This window comes from Camellia sinensis, chromosome 15 (genome assembly GCF_055761805.1).
Source record: "Camellia sinensis isolate YWXY chromosome 15, ASM5576180v1, whole genome shotgun sequence".
Lineage (NCBI taxonomy): Eukaryota > Viridiplantae > Streptophyta > Magnoliopsida > Ericales > Theaceae > Camellia > Camellia sinensis.
Window position 1 is genome coordinate 142,843,238 of NC_138975.1, and position 17,714 is coordinate 142,860,951.

Sequence of the window (17,714 nt, forward strand, 5' to 3'; positions counted from 1 at the left end):
CAAAACAACCTAAACACATCGAGTAACACTCGAAACGACTCAAAACAAGAATCGAGATAAAACAAAAAGACAAGACACTCAGACGTGCACAGGGAGCCTGTTTCTCTGGGTATTGTTTCCCACCCTTTCTCATTTGTGATTCTCACGTCACTCGGCCCTCAAGCTCTATTTTTCTGAAAAAGCCCTTTTCCTCACTTTTCGTCTCAGCGCACATCTCTCTATTCTTCAATCTCTCATTTTTTTATCCCTCCCCTGGGTGGTTGATGGATAAACTGAAAGTCGCGGGCTCTTGCCCCTAGCTTGCTGCTAGATTCTTTTTCTTGTTCACAACAGTGAGTTTCTCCCACAGAGGGGTTGTAATGCGACCAGACGCACAACAGATCTGCAATTGACATCTGTTGAAAATGCTCCGCTAGGGAGTTTGGACGTGATCAGATCTGTCCGGATGAGGGAGTGGAATGCCTTGCTCCATTCTAGTTCGTGCTTCGCACTTGGCTTGATACCTCGCTGCTCAGAGGATATGAGAGCTTTTAGCCCTTTTCTGTTAGCTTCAGTGGTGCCCTTTCTGTCGAACAAGGTGTCCTTCTGGGCAAGTATGGTGCCCATTCTACCAAATGCATTGATAAGAGGGAAAAGACAGGAAGCCTGACTTAACTGTGCCCATAATTCATCATTTTGACCATTTTTTGTTTTGGTTTTCCACTAAAACAATTTTGACCAACATGAGAGTTAGATTAACATGCTTGTTCAACTTTTTGATTTGAAATCATGCAAGTTAGGTTATGAGCACTGAAAATTTTCCTTTTTGGGTCCAAGAAATGGTCCATTTTTGGAAAAATAGAATAATTTTTTGAGAAAATTAGTCAACCTCAGTAAAAATTCTCAAAAATTATTTTTGCAAACGGCCACTGCTCAACGAGCACAGAACCTACTCTTGAGATGCACAACCTCAGATCCGAAGGAAAATTGCCCCTCGCTTGAAAAGAGCTGTATGGCAACGGAAAGTTGCCCCTTATTTAAAAGGCACCGCGGCACACTAAATGGCAACGGAAAGTTGCCCCTCGTCTGAATGGTACCGCAGCGCATTGTAGTCAGTCCTCAGAGTGACGAACACAACCAAATTCTCGGATACAAAGAAGGCAAAGATGGTCAAAACCATTACATGGACACAATTGATTTGGAAGGGTTTGTGGCTGGACCTCAGAATGAAGTTGCCTACGTATCCCAAAGATGGGAATTAAGCCTTACGTAGTTCGGGGTTAAGGTACACTCGGGCAATGTTGTGAAACCCGGACGGGACCGGCCGGTCGAACCGGTTGGACCGGGAACCGGGCCTGGCTCCGGTCCGGTCAACCCTCCAGAACCGGACTGTGAGCAAAACCGGCCTGGAAATTGAAAACCGCCAGAACCGGCGGTTGAACCGGGATAACCGGTGAACCGGACCGGTTCTCGGCGAGTCAGACCGGCGATTTTTTTTATTTTTTTTTATTTTCTTTCTTTCTTTTCTTTCTTTCTTTCTTATATATTTATATTTATATATATATATATATATTAATTATAAATATATTTTAAAATTTTGACTAAAAATTCTTACTTCAAGAGTCTCCTCTCATAAGAAAGAGTCTCATTGGAAGTTGGAGAAGATTATGAAAGTCTATTCCTATTTATAGGAGAAAAAATTTCAAAAAGAACCTACAAAATTCTATGTGGGATTCAATCAAATTATTTGAAACATATTGATGGGAGGGAGAGTTGAAAATTTCATTTCCCTCCAAAATTAAACCTAACATTGAATCAATTTGTTTGGAGGGAATGCTTAAAAATTTTAATTTCTTTAAAACAAGTGACTTTTTTTTTATCAATTATAACTTTATTAAATATTATTAATAAATATTATACAACAATTTTTATTTTTATTTGAGTATTTATATATATTTTTATTTATTTATAATTTTTAATTATATTTTTTAATTATATAATATTAATTATGACGTCACGGTTCGACCGGTTTGACCCGACGGTTGAACCGGTGACCCGTCCACCCGGTCACTTTTCCGGTTCGCTCACCGGTCCGGTTTTCAAAACATTGCACTCGGGTATTAACCTCTCCTTTTACGCTCTAACTTTTGCCAAGGCCGTCATTTCTGGGTTTTCAACCCTGCGACCTTTGTTTTTCTTTTCTTTTCAATTATTCTCTCTTTTTTTTTGCATTTTTTTTTGTCTTTTCTTTTTCAAATCTTTTCATCTTTTCTCTTCTCTTTTCTTTTGCATTTTTTCTCTTTTTTTTTGTATTTTTCTCTTACTCTAACTTTTGCCTGGGTCGCCCTTTTGGGTTTTCGGCCCAGCGAGCCTCTCAAAGGGTAAAAGTGTAACAAGTCCATGCCAAATGGTTTTAGGGTTTTGAAGCCATCCGTATCCAGGAGAGTGGTCGTTGTTCGCTGATGATGTAGACGTCCATCTGGGGGGTGAATTTGCCCCTAGTGTTGTGGATAGGAACTCAGTTGTTCTTCAGCAATGCTTTCTTCTTTCCTCCCTTTTGGGATTTGGCATTCTTGCCGTTCTTCATCTTTGACTCTTCGAGCACATTTGAAATTCTTTTGCCCCTAGTTCGAGGGGTGCTTTTGATTGAGCTTTGCAAGCTTCCTTTGATCATAACTGATCTTTTTGATCTGACTTTGGTGCCTCTTGTTCGAGGGCTGCTTTAAATCTGGCCACACAGGCCTCACATTGATGGTTGACCATTGATCATTCCGATCCCAAGTTTAAGGTTTTGAGAGCAAAGGGGTTAAATCTTGAGGCTGAGAGCGATCCTAGGCTGTACAATCTCAAGAGCAATTTCGCACAAGTCTTCGTAGGACCGCGCAAAAATATTTTATTTTTGAAATTTTTTAAGAAAGCGACAAATCGCTCGCGCTGAAGATAGTGTGGAACCAATCTAGATCAAGCCAGAGTCCTTCTCAGTACTCATATTAACAAGCATGATCTCAAACATTAAGGTCTTAGCATGCCTCTCTTTCTCTTAATTGATCAAATTTTGCAAATCCTGAGAAATTCCTTCCTCTTCGTTTTCATCACAATGTTCAAAAAGGTTTTGAAAAACTTAGGTCAATGCAACAATTTCAAGGCACAGAAGAGCAGGTGAAAAGTACTGCCGCTTATTCAAACTTTCTGGCACAACTGGCACAAGGCAAAAACAAACACAAGAGTGTGAAAATCATTGTTGTTTCATTCGAAATCTGTTGGCACAACTGGCTCCCTGGCAGAAACAGACTCAAAAGAAAGCAAAAATACAAACACAAAATAGTGATGCCCGAGGTAACACCCCCAGAATGACCTGACTCTAACATAACAGGACTGACTCGATACAACAAGACAGACCCGAAACAAAAAGACTGACTCAAAACAAAGAGACAGACTCAAAACAACACAAAAAAACTAACCTAAATACCCCAGTTAGAAACTAGCATTCACAAATGCTCAAAACAGTGCGTGCCATACGCCATATTTGGAATAAACTGAGTGCCGCCCGCAGGTGGTTCATCCCCTGATCACATACTCGTACTATCCCCGAAGTCCAAAAGCTCAGTGGTGACAGACTTTGCTGAGGTAGGTGGGAGTAAGACCTCATTGTCGATCAAGTCCTGTACTTCATGGCGAAGACGGAAGCAGTTGTCGGTGGCATAACCAGTTTGCTGATGGTACACGCAGTACTGAGTAGCGTCATGGCCTGTTGGAAGATGACTAGGGAGAGGCCTAAGCTCGAGGAGTTTAAGATGCCCCTTTTCAGCTAGGATTTGAAGTGCCTTAGATAGAGGCATGTAGAGGGCGTGAAAGAGTCTGCGCCCTCGGGGCAGATACTTCGAAGTCTGTGGATTCTTGCTAGACGCACTAGTGAAAAGGTCGGCAGGCACTGCCTTGGCTTTCTGATCTCTTCCAGGTGCAGGGTTATAAGTAGAAGGAACTGTTCTGGCATGACGGGGCTTATCCCAGTTTTTCGTCTGGCTTGAACTGCCCTCGGTTGGAGTGGGGAAAGCATCATTTACAGTCTTGGCCACAACTGCGAATACCTGCTGCTTATTCATCCCCCCGGCTTTCAAAACCTCGACTGCCCACAGCAGTTGTTCAATGGGATCGGTGTCTGCCTTCATTTTGTTCTTACCTCTGGCCTCAGCCTGATCAAGGGTTTGGGTTGCTGTTGACATGTCATTGCAATAGCTCAGGACAACCTCAGGTTGGCTGAGCTCGATCATAATTCGCTCCAGTAGCGGGGGCTCCTGCGGTACAAAATTTCCGGCATATGATGCAGTTGGTGGTGAAGCTGACATTCCGTAAGCGAGATCCGCCACAGACCTCTAAAGGTCACCAATCATTCCCATTAATTCAAAAGTGGTAGGTTCACGGGCCTGAAACAACTGGGGCTCCCAGATCGGGCGGGCAACAAGTGACCTGGGTGGATGTGGTACATCAACATTGGTCTCACTTTGCAGGATGATTCCTTGGTCTAATGCGGCTGCCATAACCACGATTTCCTCTGAATTTTGCGTCATCATAGATCCGTTGAACTGAACGGAGGTGGTGCAACTGGTGACTGACGAATCAGATACCTGTCTTACCTCAGCAAGGTGGAATACTAGCTATTCTGAACTAACTCTCTGAACCCCCCCTGAAAGAGAAAACACACAGCATTTCAGTCCAAGCAAAACAGACATAAGAATAGCTGAATCACTGTACTCTATTACTGATCACTGTTCTGCAAAGTCGCTGCCCCAAAACTGAATCTGATACCCGTAGATATAACTAATTCCCAGATACTGATAATGGTGCCCTCAGGCCTAGTTCTCAGATTTGAAAACTGATACGTGCATTCCCTGTAGAGGCCAACTCTAAAGCACATAATAAACAAGTGAGAGCCAAAACACCCCTATGTTGGGGTAGGGTTTCCCTATCCTATTTTGTCAGGAACTAGGGTTTCACTACGCACGCAACGGTTTCAAACAACCTAAACTCGGGTAAGCAACCTGTCCTAGCTTTGGAATGGTCACTATGGATTCCGAATATGCACTAGGTCGAATGGTCAAAAAGGGAGCCCCGGTAAAATCGGGGTTTGTGTTCCCGTCGTGGCAGAGCTCGCAACCGGTTAGCCTTATGGCACGTTTCTCGAAGCGAGCCTCCGGCAAACCATTCAGGAATAGCATACGGCAAACACGGTGTCCTAGGCGCACCAATGCAAATGCAATGCAAAGAGACACATATGTGTAATCAAAACCAGATATCATGAGTTCGAGTCAAGTTCTCTAAGTCCCTAGCAGAGTCGCCAGAAACTGTAGACGTCCCCGAACGTCCCGTGGGGGAATCCCCCCGTTTTGTTCATTTGGCCTCACTGCAGTTCAGGACTCAATGTCACGGTCCTGTATCTAATCTCGCAGAGTGCAATGCAAGACCGATGAAATCATCAAAGAGTCCAAATCGAGTAAATCGTTTTTGAAAACAGATTTTTTGAAAGAAGTGCCAAACATGGATTGCTTTGCCAGATACAGAGTCGCCACCTAAATATTTTATTTTGGGAAATTTAGGAAACCCTGACTCGTTGCCTAAGGCCACGTGTCTGTCATCATCAAAGTTGCCTCGGTTCGGGAACTTGGGTACGATTGGGGAAGGTCACTTCGTGAGCACCCCCGCTCGCCCGATCAAAGATCGGCCTCTACTAACCACGATATCTAGTTTTGAAAATATTATGCATTCTTATTCCGGTTATTAGCCTAGATTTACTATGTGATGCGCACAGCATTCAAATATAGACCGAATTGCCTGAATTGGAACAAAATATCTCATGTTTGTTTATTTGAAAATGGTTTGATGGTGCTACTCGTAAGTAGGCTAAGACGTGGATTTGCCACCCTCTGGTGGACTTAGAAAACAAGATGATTTGCCACTCTCAAGTGGGCTTAAAATTCACAGTCAATGCATTATTCTAACTCAGATAATCCAACCTTCACCCACAGGCATTCAGGCAGGTATATCACATAAGCAGTTAGTCTCATGGTAAGCATGCTATCATGGCAATCAATCACACACATGCAAGGATGCTAAAGCATAAACACTTACAGAGTACTCCGAGCCAAAACAGAAACTAGTTAGTAATCACATGCATGATCCTAGATATACAGAAATGCTCAATGCAACACATGCAAAATGCAACTATAGTAGGCTCGGCTATTCTAAGGATGGTATGTGAAATGCTACAACTAACAAGTATTCAACTCGGAATTGAAATACAATGCAGTTAGTATGAAACGCCGAGCCCGGTGCATGCAAGACAAATGAAATGAATGCACGCATGCGAAGCATAAGTATGCTAATTGAAAAATGACCTAAAACTATCCCACAAAAGCAGGTAAGTAAAAGAGAGAAAGAAATGGAGGTTGGAAGACATGCACATACGCACGCACACTTATTACACAATTGGCCCTCTCTCGGAGGGTCCAAATAAATAATACAAGCCACCTAATTAACTAACTCACGAGCTAATTAATTATTACAAAACCAAATGAATAACTAGTTACAACTAATTATTACACAACTTAATTAATTAGCAAGTTAATTAACTATCAAATGAAAGACAACAAACAAATAGGGAAAACAGTAAACGATGCTGTTCCAGCTCTGTTTGAAGAAAAGGAGGGTATGCATGCTCGCTTCGGTTCCTTGTCTCGAAACGCCTTCCGGTTGCTCTTTAGAGGCTCTGTTTGCAGGGTGTCTTCCAGTGTTTGTTGCTGAGACTTACCAAAACACTGTTGGAGAGTTCACCAGTGGCCTGCCGGCCATGAAAGGAAAGCTGCCGACCAACAACAGGGCATTGCCGGCCAAAGATGTGACACTGCCGGCCATCAGTGGTGCACTGCCAGCCACTGGTGAGCCGTGACACCAAACTGCAACAAAGCACAAAATAGAGGAATGTGAGGGTCTCCCAAGGGTATATACGCACTATGCCATCCCAAATCACCTCAAAACATCAAGGGAGGGGCCTAGTCGGATCCACGACCATCAATCACGCATCCCGATGCATGATGGCCAAAGATCTAACTTGTGCAAATCAATATGAAAATGAATGCACAAATAAAGCAAGTAAAGCCTAGAACTCTATCACAAATCATCAAAAGCTTCGGCGACCGAGAATCGAGACAGGTTCCATCACTCGGAGTATGAAATGCCCCTCGTTCCTCGTGTTCGGATTAACACTTAATCCAAACAATGCAACGCGTAAGGATGCAAACATGCAATGTAAATAACCTAACAAGGCTAATGACATGCAACAAGCACATAGGCGTGATGTGAGGTGACAACCTTGAACAACATGGCAAAATGCAACATGGATATGCAAACATGCAAGGCACACAAAGGTGGACAAGTATGCAACAACATACAAGATGAAACAAGCATGCGACAACATGGTAAAATGGGCTTACACCAAATATGGACAGCTCTCAAATAGGTCCAAATCAGTAGCCATAAGTGATGAATTGATGGCATAAAAAGCATGAAATGGCAAGGCAAACATGTATGCCAAGTGGCTCAAGTATTAAGGCGCAAAGAGGACAACTCTTAAGTACACTTAAGGAGCAACAAACACGGATGCATGATAATGAGGTAAGCTCTGAAATTTCATGTAAAGTGATGCCAAATCAAATCAACCATGCAAGCATAGCATGTCATGATGCTCAAAGCTCAAGGTAAGCAAAGGGACTTAAGCCACGGCCATACAAGGCAAGCCCCAAGGGGCCGAGGGGACCTAAAACAGTCCTAGTATAGGTCCAAACAAGACCAAAACTAAGCTCAAAGCTAGCCAACAAAGGCTAGAACACAAAGCCAAAAACATGGAGCATGCAAGGCTTTAAAGAGGCAATGCACTACACCTATTGAAACCAAACATGGCATGACTTGGGCGACATAAAACAGAGTTACATCATGGTATAATAGGACCCAAAATGCACTGAAATGATGAGCCAAAGGCTTAGGCTTAATGGCATGCACAAAAGCTCACTCCTGAGGCATAAAGCACAAGCTCTATAAAGCATTCAAGGCATGTCAAATGCAAGTGTATGACAACATTTCATGGACTGAAATAGCATATGGAATAAGGGCAAAGCATGCAAACATCACATGTATGGCATGGTAGGGGCCTCAAAACCCAAGACTAGCCTAAGCATTTACACTATAGCTATACAAAGCACGAGTGATATGGCCATGGCAGCCCAAAACAGTCCTAGAGCAGCCCAAAATAAGCATAAAATCATGTTAGAGCAAAGCCAAAATATGCTAGTATGATGAGTCAAAACATCATGCACAAGAGGCTAGTAAATAAGATTTGTTCTACACTTATATGGAGCATGCAAAGGATGATCGAACCAACTATGGATAGGGTCATGACATACCAAATGATGACCAAATATATGCTGAAATATAAACCAAACAAGCTAAAATGACATGGCATGGCATGGAGCATATGAAGCTAGTTTAGGGGATTTACACTACAAGTGTATCATGCAAGCATGGAGTGACAAAACCAACCCAAAACAGATTCATGGCATGGTAAAACATCACCAAAAATGAACTGAAATGGACTCAATAATAGCCAAGCACACATGCTACTTTGATGAGCTATGGATAGAGTTACACTACACATGCTAGATGCAAGCAAGACATGACCAAACCAGCCTTGGACAGGGCCAAGGCAGGTCCTAGAAGTCACAAAAATAGGCCTGAACCAAGCCTCAAAAATGCATAAAGGGATGGTCCTTTGGAAGGCCAAAAATGCAAACAAAGAGGAACACAAAGAGAGGGGACTACCCCCTCTGATTTATGACCTCAAAACTACACCTTTACCACTGAAAATCCACTGAATTTCAGTGGTAGGAAGGCCAAACCAAGACTAGCTCGGGGGCTCCAATATATGGCTTAAAACAAAGCCAAACAAAGCAAGGAAGGGGGTCACACACCCTTAATAGCAAAGTGACCTCAACCAAACTTAAAAAGCACTTAAATACAAGAATTTTTTCAGTTATAAGCAAAGCCTAAATCAATATGCAAAGACAGCTAAAGCAAGGTGCAAGAAAGTGCAAAAATGGGGGAAATGCTCACCTTTGAAGACCCTCTTCGAAACCAGCAATTTCAGGGGGTGGAAGCTTGCTTTCAGACCTCAAGAACACCTCCCAAGAAGCTTGGTTCAATGGTGGTGGTGTATATCTATGTGTTGTAGTGTAAAAGTGCAAGGAAATCCAACTTCAAAGCATTAAACACAAACAATATAGAGAGAAATAGAGTTTTTTTCTTCCAAAGTTGTAGAACCCCTGGCAAAGAGGGAGGTCTCTTGCTTATGTAGAGGAATGCATAGCCAAAGCTTCTTCAAGAAGCTTTACAAGGGCTTCATCCCTCCATACACGTATATGGAGGGGAGCAAACAAAAAACCAGCTGGCTCAAAAGATCTGGAAGAAAACCAGCTGAGACAGGGAGGGTGCCGGCCATCATCAATGGCCGGCAGTGGCTCACTGATGGCCGGCAGGGCATCACCAATGGCCGGCAGGAACAAGGCAATGGCTGACAGTTCCATGCCATGGCCGGCAGTGCACCAAGAAGGTCACTAAGAGAGGACCTAGCCAAGGTCCAAGAAAGGGGCAGAAAGGATACAAGGTCCGGGAAGCTCGAACCGGTGACGTTTCACCACGACAGTCGAGTACTCAGCGAGCAATCGAACTAGTTGTTGGGTGTACCTGTAAGCACAACCAAGTCCCGAGGACAGTCAAAAATAGGGTGTCTACAAGCACACACCAACTCCATCGTCTCAAATTGCTTCAAAGAACTTCATAGCATACCTACTCCATAAATGGACCAACAACTTCGTGCCAAATTCAAGTAAATTCTCAACCAACCCACAACCGCCTTCATTTCTTTGTAAGCTCTATCTCTTGCTCGATCTCTCATCCTCAACCCTTTCACCTCTGACTCCACCATCTTTTCTCTCCTCCAAACCTTATCTCTCTTTCTCTCTAACTAGACCGTGACCCTCTTTCTATTCGTCACACTCTCTCTTTCTCCTCTCCGACCTCGCTGCCCACAGCCGCCACCTCTCTTATTCCATCTTCCACACTATTCGCTCGTTCTCTCTCTTCTGTAACCCCACCTCAACTTGCACCCTCGCCGAAATCATGATAATATATAGATAGCGTATATATTTTCACTGTGTTCATTATCGCTATGCAATTGTGATGTTAAACTTCATATTAGACTGTTGTATTTCAATCATCCACAATGTTTATTTGGACACAAAAATGATGTGGTATTCACAATGTAACAAATAGATGTGAATATTCACAATAATTCTAGTATATTTGTGGATGGATCATACACCTTAGTTATGTACAATGTAAATATTTACATCTGTAATTAACTATAATAAACATAAGACATAATGTGATTAAAAATGAGCCTTAACATAATTACGATGTGAGCATTGACACCAACTTCAACATAAGAGACCAGATATAGATGTTCACATTTCATATTGTTTAGAACATTGTTTGGTCAACTGTTATTGTGTGTAGTCAATATTCTTTTTTGACATATTTGCGGTTGAATCATACAACCTACATGTGTAAAATGTGAATATTAACATCTATAGTCAATCACAGTAAACATAAGACATATTTTAAGCATTCACATTAATTGAAAATGGGCATTAACATATATTACGATCTCATTCACACCGATTTTTGATATGTTTATTCATGGGTCGTATATCTAATTAATGTATAATGTGAATATTAACATCTGTAGTCAACTACAGTATGATGTGAATATTCACAATGCAATAAATAGATATGAAGATTCACATTAATTCTAATATATTTGTGCATAGATCATACACGTAATTAATATATAATGTGAATATTAACATCTGTAGTCAACCATAGTAAACATAGGACATGATTTGAACATTCACATTTATTGAACATAAATTATGATATGAACATTTACACAAATTTCAACATAAGAAAACAGATGTGAATGTTCACAGTTTATATTGTTTAGCACACGCAACACATCAACACCAAATATACCATCAAAACACATAGGTCTGTGAGAAGTATATTATTGATTTATATATATGTTGTCAAGTGTTTTCAACTACAAGTTATCAAAATTACCAACAAAAAAATAAAATAAAAAATAGCACGGTATTTTGGTATAGCTAGTGTATGGTAGACAACCCCAACCATCGAATAATAGAGTTTGCCTCAAATAATCCAGCTGAGGATCCTAGAACTTGGTGTTTGTTATCAATTTTACAAAGCCTGTAATGTTTCATTGATAATTGACATGCTGTATGTCGATATGGATGTTGTTCTCTAGAGGCATGCTCTCTTCTTTCACATGACACTTCTCCATCTTCCTCTTTATGAAAAATTTAGATGCAACATCTGTTACATAGGCATGCACAAATAGTAAGTGTTTATATGAACATTAAATTTGATTTTAATAAAATTGATAGAGTAGGCATGCACATTGACATCAACACATCATTAGTCAGTGTGGATGTTCACATTCGACGATATTCATATAAGCAAAAATAACAAAATACTATTTAGGTGACAAACATAATAATGTGAACATTCACATCATCAGAGATGTGAATATTCACATTACTGTTAGGGTACAAATAAGAGTGGTCACACCGAATATTAGTATTTATACATCTATATAATATTAGGTATGTCTATGTGTATAGAAAGACATGTTAAAGTTTACATCAACATTTGGTTACAGCAATTCACAGTAAGACAATAATTATATGTGCACATTTATAAGCAAATAGCACCGATGTGAATATTCATAGTGGCTATAAACAATCAAACAACATGACAACATCACCCATTCATTAACCATAAACCACATATTTTCAGTATACACATGTGATGTGAATATTTAGTGGATAAATATGAACGACATTCGTCTTCACAATATCAAGGTTCACATCAAAATCGAAATACAACTAGAAGAAACGTTTTTATTTGGTGATTTGCTTGACTCAATATTCACAATCATATAACAAATTTATTCAGGACATGGTCTCCATGTGGATGTTGACATCACGTGAACAAGAACAACAATATTTGAAACAAAGACAATTTTTTGTTTTCTAGGAAAAGCAACAAATTTGGGAGTTCACATCATTTCAACAATACAATACCAACAACAACAAAAATAGGGAAAATAACAGCAACAACATGAACAAAAAGGACCAAAAATAATAATGGCAACATATGAGAAAGTTTGCATTGGGACAAAAAAAATGTAATTTGATTACACAAAAAGGGGAAAAAATCCATATAATATTATGTATGTCCATGTGTATAGAAGGGAATGTTAAAATTCACATCAACATTTGGTTACAACAATTCACAGTAAGATAATGATTATATGTACACATTTATAAACAAATAGTACCAATATGAATATTCATAGTGGCTATAAACAACCAAACAATATAACAACATCACCCATTCATTAACCATAAACCACATATTATCAGTGTATACATGTGATGTGAATATTAAGTGGACAAATATAAACAACATTTGTGTTCATAATGTCAAGGTTCACATCAAAATCGAACTACAATTAGAAGTAACGTTTTTATTTGGAGATTTGCTTGACTCAATGTTCACAATCATATAACAAATTTATTCAGGACATGGTCCCCATGTGAATGTTGACATCATGTGAACAACAACAACAACAATATTCGAAACAAAGACAATTATTTGTTTTCTAAGAACAGCAACAAATTTGGGAGTTCACATCATTTCAACAATACCAATAATAACAAAAAAAAGGAAAATAACAACAGCAACATGAACAAAAAGCACAAAAAATAACAATGGCAACATGTGAGAAAGTTTGCATTAGGACAAAATATATATATATATATAATTTGATTACACAAAAAAGGAAAAAAAATCATATAATATTAGGTATGTCCGTGTGTATAGAAAGGAATGTTAAAGTTCATATCAACATTTAGTTACAACAATTCACTGTAAGACAATGATTATATATACAAATTTATAAGCAAATAGCACCAATGTGAATATTCATAGTGGCTATAAACAACCAAACAACATGACAACATCATCCATTCATTAACCACAAACCACATATTTTCAGTGTACACATGTGATGTAACTATTAAGTGGACAAATATGAACAACATTCGTGTTTACAATGTCAAGGTTTACATTAAAATCAAACTACAACTAGAAGAAACGTTTTTATTTGGGGATTTGCTTGACACAATGTTCACAATCATTTAACAAATTTATTAAGGACATGGTCTCCATGTGAATGTTGACATCATGTGAATAATAACAACAATATCCAAAATAACGACAATTTTCTATTTTCTAAGAAAAGCAACAAATTTGAGAGTTCACATCATTTCAACAATACCAACAATAACAAAAAGAGAGAAAATAACAGCAACAACATGAACAACAAGGAACAAAAATAACAATCGCAACAGGTGAGAAAGTTTGCATTGGGACAAAAAAAAATGTAATTTGATTATACAAAAAAAGGGAAAAAAAATGTGCTTACATTTGGTTCCCATATCGAGTTCATACACTCAGATAGATGCGAATGTTTACAGAGTGAAATATAGTTTCAAACATGGAATAACAAAAGTGATAAACACAGTTGTGAATGTTCACAAAGTGACTAATGAATTTACACATGTTATGAATGTTCACAATATAATTATATATACCCACATCATTTGACACAAGTAAGTTGGACCATTATTCTTTGTTTTTATGTGAATGTTCACTACTGTTAACAACAACAATATTAGGAGCAAAAACAGTAACAATATGAAATTACACATATTGTATTAATAGAAACAGGGAATATATATGGAAGTTCATATTGGTGCAATTTGAATAGGACATTCACATGATCAAACAATACAACAACAAAAAGAACATCTGCGACAATTGGCTTGGTCCAACATATTAACTTCCCTGGCATTTCCATTACTGTTAATAATAATAATAGTAGGGGCAATAACAGTAATAATATGAAGTTCACACATTGAATGAATAAAAACAGGGGCTATTGTGGAAGTTCATATTAATGCAATTTCAATAAGACATTCGTATGATTAAAACATACAACAACAACATTTGAAACAATTAGCTTAGCCCAACATATTGACTTCCCTGTGAATGTCCACTACTATTAACAACAATAATAGTAGGGGCAATAACAGTTATAATATGAAGTCCATACATTGAATGAATAAAATTATATACTATGAAGTTCACTACTGTGGAAGTTCATATTGATGAAATGGATATAGGAGATTCACATGATTAAAACATACAACAACAAGAAGAAAAACAACATCTGAAATAATTGGCTTGGCCCAACACTTTTCATTCCTATGTGAATGTTTACAGCTTTTGAGAACACAACGTAATTGCCACTACATTATTTTTGGATGAACAAAACCATATACTTGTGGATTGGGATTGGGGGCTTCACATTCACAGTTAGGACATGAACAAATAAAAGTATGAAGTTCCATACATTGTATGAATAGAAGCAGGGGATATTGGAAGTTCACAATGGTGTAATTTGAATAAGAGATTTAGGGTTTACATACAAGATTGGTGAGATTACTTACTTTTTTTGCCCATATCGATGGTTGGGTTGTCACAAATGGTTGTCGATGGTGATTTTGACGAAGATAGAACTTCAGGATGTTCACCAATAGTGATTTCCATGTTTCCATAGACAGACGGCGAAGGGATGACGAAGTCAATGATAAGACGCTACGATGATGAGACAATGAGAGGCGCGTGGGTGTGACACGATATGGAATACGATTTTGGGTTTTCGGAATGGTGGAGATACTGTGCGTGATTTTCTACAAAAAGAGAGGGGAAAAGGGGCGGTTATTTGATTCAAAAAGAAAAGGGGAAGAAGGGAAAGGTGTTTTGGTCTTCTAATATGAAATAGGACCTAATGGAATTGTAGAAAACACTATAGGGTTTATGGAATTTGATTCTTAGAGAGTGGATTTACTAAAAAAACTCTCGTTTATATATATATAATAAAAAATGTAAAAAAAGAAAAATTACCGATAAATCCTAAATGGGAGAATATTGCTCCATTTGGTCCTTTGTTTTTTCTTATGAACCATTTGGTCCTATTTAGTTGGTAAGGTATATTTTCGTTTGATATGGTTTGGTTTGTGTTTACATATTTACCCTTGGAGAGATTCGGTTAGATTTTTTTTTGTTGATGTATTGTGTGTGGATTTTGACGAGGTAACATTTTTTGTATTTTCCTTTTTTTGCGCATGATTGTTGGTGTGGTTTTCTTGTAACATTGTAATTGATTTTGTGCAAAGCCTAGAAGTCTGTTGGTGATGGACACCTTCACACTAGAGCTGTGTAGGGATGGCAATTTGAAACCGGCCCGACGAGGACCCGACCCCCCGACCCTGAATGGAACGGTTTGTCCCCCAAAAATACCCCCGACGAGCCGGGAATGGTATTAAAAAATAAATCCCCGATCATTTTCGGGCCAGTGACGGTGATACCTTTCCCAGCCCTAGATTCGCCCCGGCCCGTCCCCGTTCACCCTGATATAAAATTACCGTCTACCCCTCCCTATATATATATATGTTTCCCTATTATTTTGAGTCAGTTTGGGCTCTCATTTCTCACTTAGTTTCTCTCTCTCTCTCTCTCTCTCTGTTTCGCTCTCTCTCTCTCTAAAACCCTCATCTTCCTCCGATCTCCCTCATTCCCTCCGATCTCCATCACTGCCTCATGCCGATCTCCCTCATTCCCTCGGATCTCCAACACTACCTCATGCCAATCTCCCTCCCTCCCTCTCTCCCTCCGATCTCCATCGCTGCGCTGTCTCACGCCGATCTCCCTCCCTCTGATCTCACTGCCTCATGTTGATCTCTGTTGCTGCCTCACTCTGATCTCTCTCCCTCCCTCCGATCTCCATCACTGGCTCTCGTCCCTCTCTTTCTCCTCTCCATCACAGTCGATCACCATTGTCCCTCCATCGTCAGAGTTGTGTCGCCTAACCAACGCTTCTGAGCTCAAATTTTTATTGAATGTGTTAAATGTGTGTGTTAGATTTTTATTTTTTACATTTGATGAATATATATGCTTGCTCAGATCTGTTTGATGAATATATATGCTTGCTCAGATTTATTGATGATAATGATGTTGTTGATGAATAGAATATATATGCTTAGATCTGTTATTGAATGTTTATGTTATTTTTTTTATTTTGGTTGGGGAATTTTCGGGGTCGGGAAAACCCGATCCCCGTTAGGGGGCGGGGCGTGGGGGCGGTGATAGGCTCCCTGTCGGGGATCGGGTTCAGGGATAGGGAAATTTCTACCATCGGGGACGGGGAGGGTGATCCCCACCCCCGTCCCTGCCCGTTGCTATTCCTAGAGCTGTGTAACGACTATGTTTGAACGGTACATCAGTCTCGTTGGGTCGACATAAGGCATCTTCTTCATGGTTGATGTGGATTTCTTAGACTTAAACGACAGTTTTGCTTGTTTTCTGACAGCCAAATGTGTCGACGTGGACACCTTCAGACTAGAGCCACATGTCCTTGCAGCAAACACTTTACGAGGGGTCAGCTATCGAACATCACGTGCAACAAAGATTTGGCAATGTGAATTAGATTATTACGGCCAAAAGTGATGACTAAATAGGTGGGGCAATAACACAAATAAACATGATAACAAGCAAATTAACATTAACATTAATGAAATGGACAATGCATGATCAATGAATGACATACGGGAAGAAACAGCCACACCAACACAAACGCCGAAATGCTTGACAGTTTGATCAAGCAACAAAACCAATTGTGGTCCACAATCGTAACAGTGCAAACCATTATGCCTACACATACCACAAATATGTCACTTGTTACTTTTTTAAAAAAGAAACCACTAGTGAAACAGTTCATCAACACTTATCAATTGAAAAATATGGTCACATAATATTCAACGCGTGATCAATGCGTGGATTCACAAAAAAAGACATACCATCACAAACGACACACATGCTTCATGACGATATGGTGCAAAAACTCACATATGGGCAGATGTTTTTTCATCGGCCGTGCATCCAAAATCATGTAATGCCTTATTCGTGTATTAACGTTTTATATTCAACTTAACAACAACGCCCAACATTTCAACAACTACAAAAACCACAATCACATTTCCCTTATCCTCATTGGAATTTTACATGTACGCAATTGCGAGATATGTGGTTGCCAAAATGTTGGCCACAAATGACACGTGCACTCAATACACATTATTGTGCATTTCACCACAACTAACAGTTCACATGTCCTCAACAAAACAAAACCACTAACGTTTTGGGTCACCAATTTTTTTTTTACATTTTATCCCCTTCATTTCAATCAAACAATTCCAATTACGTCACGTCAAATAGGTAATCACCAATCATAACACCACGCCATTTTCATCAACCACACGCCAAGTAACGTACAACATAATAACAACATTGCAGATGTGTAAAACTATTTTCTCTGTACTTCGACGCGATGGTAAAAACAAAATAACTGATCATGTTTTTGTGGGTGA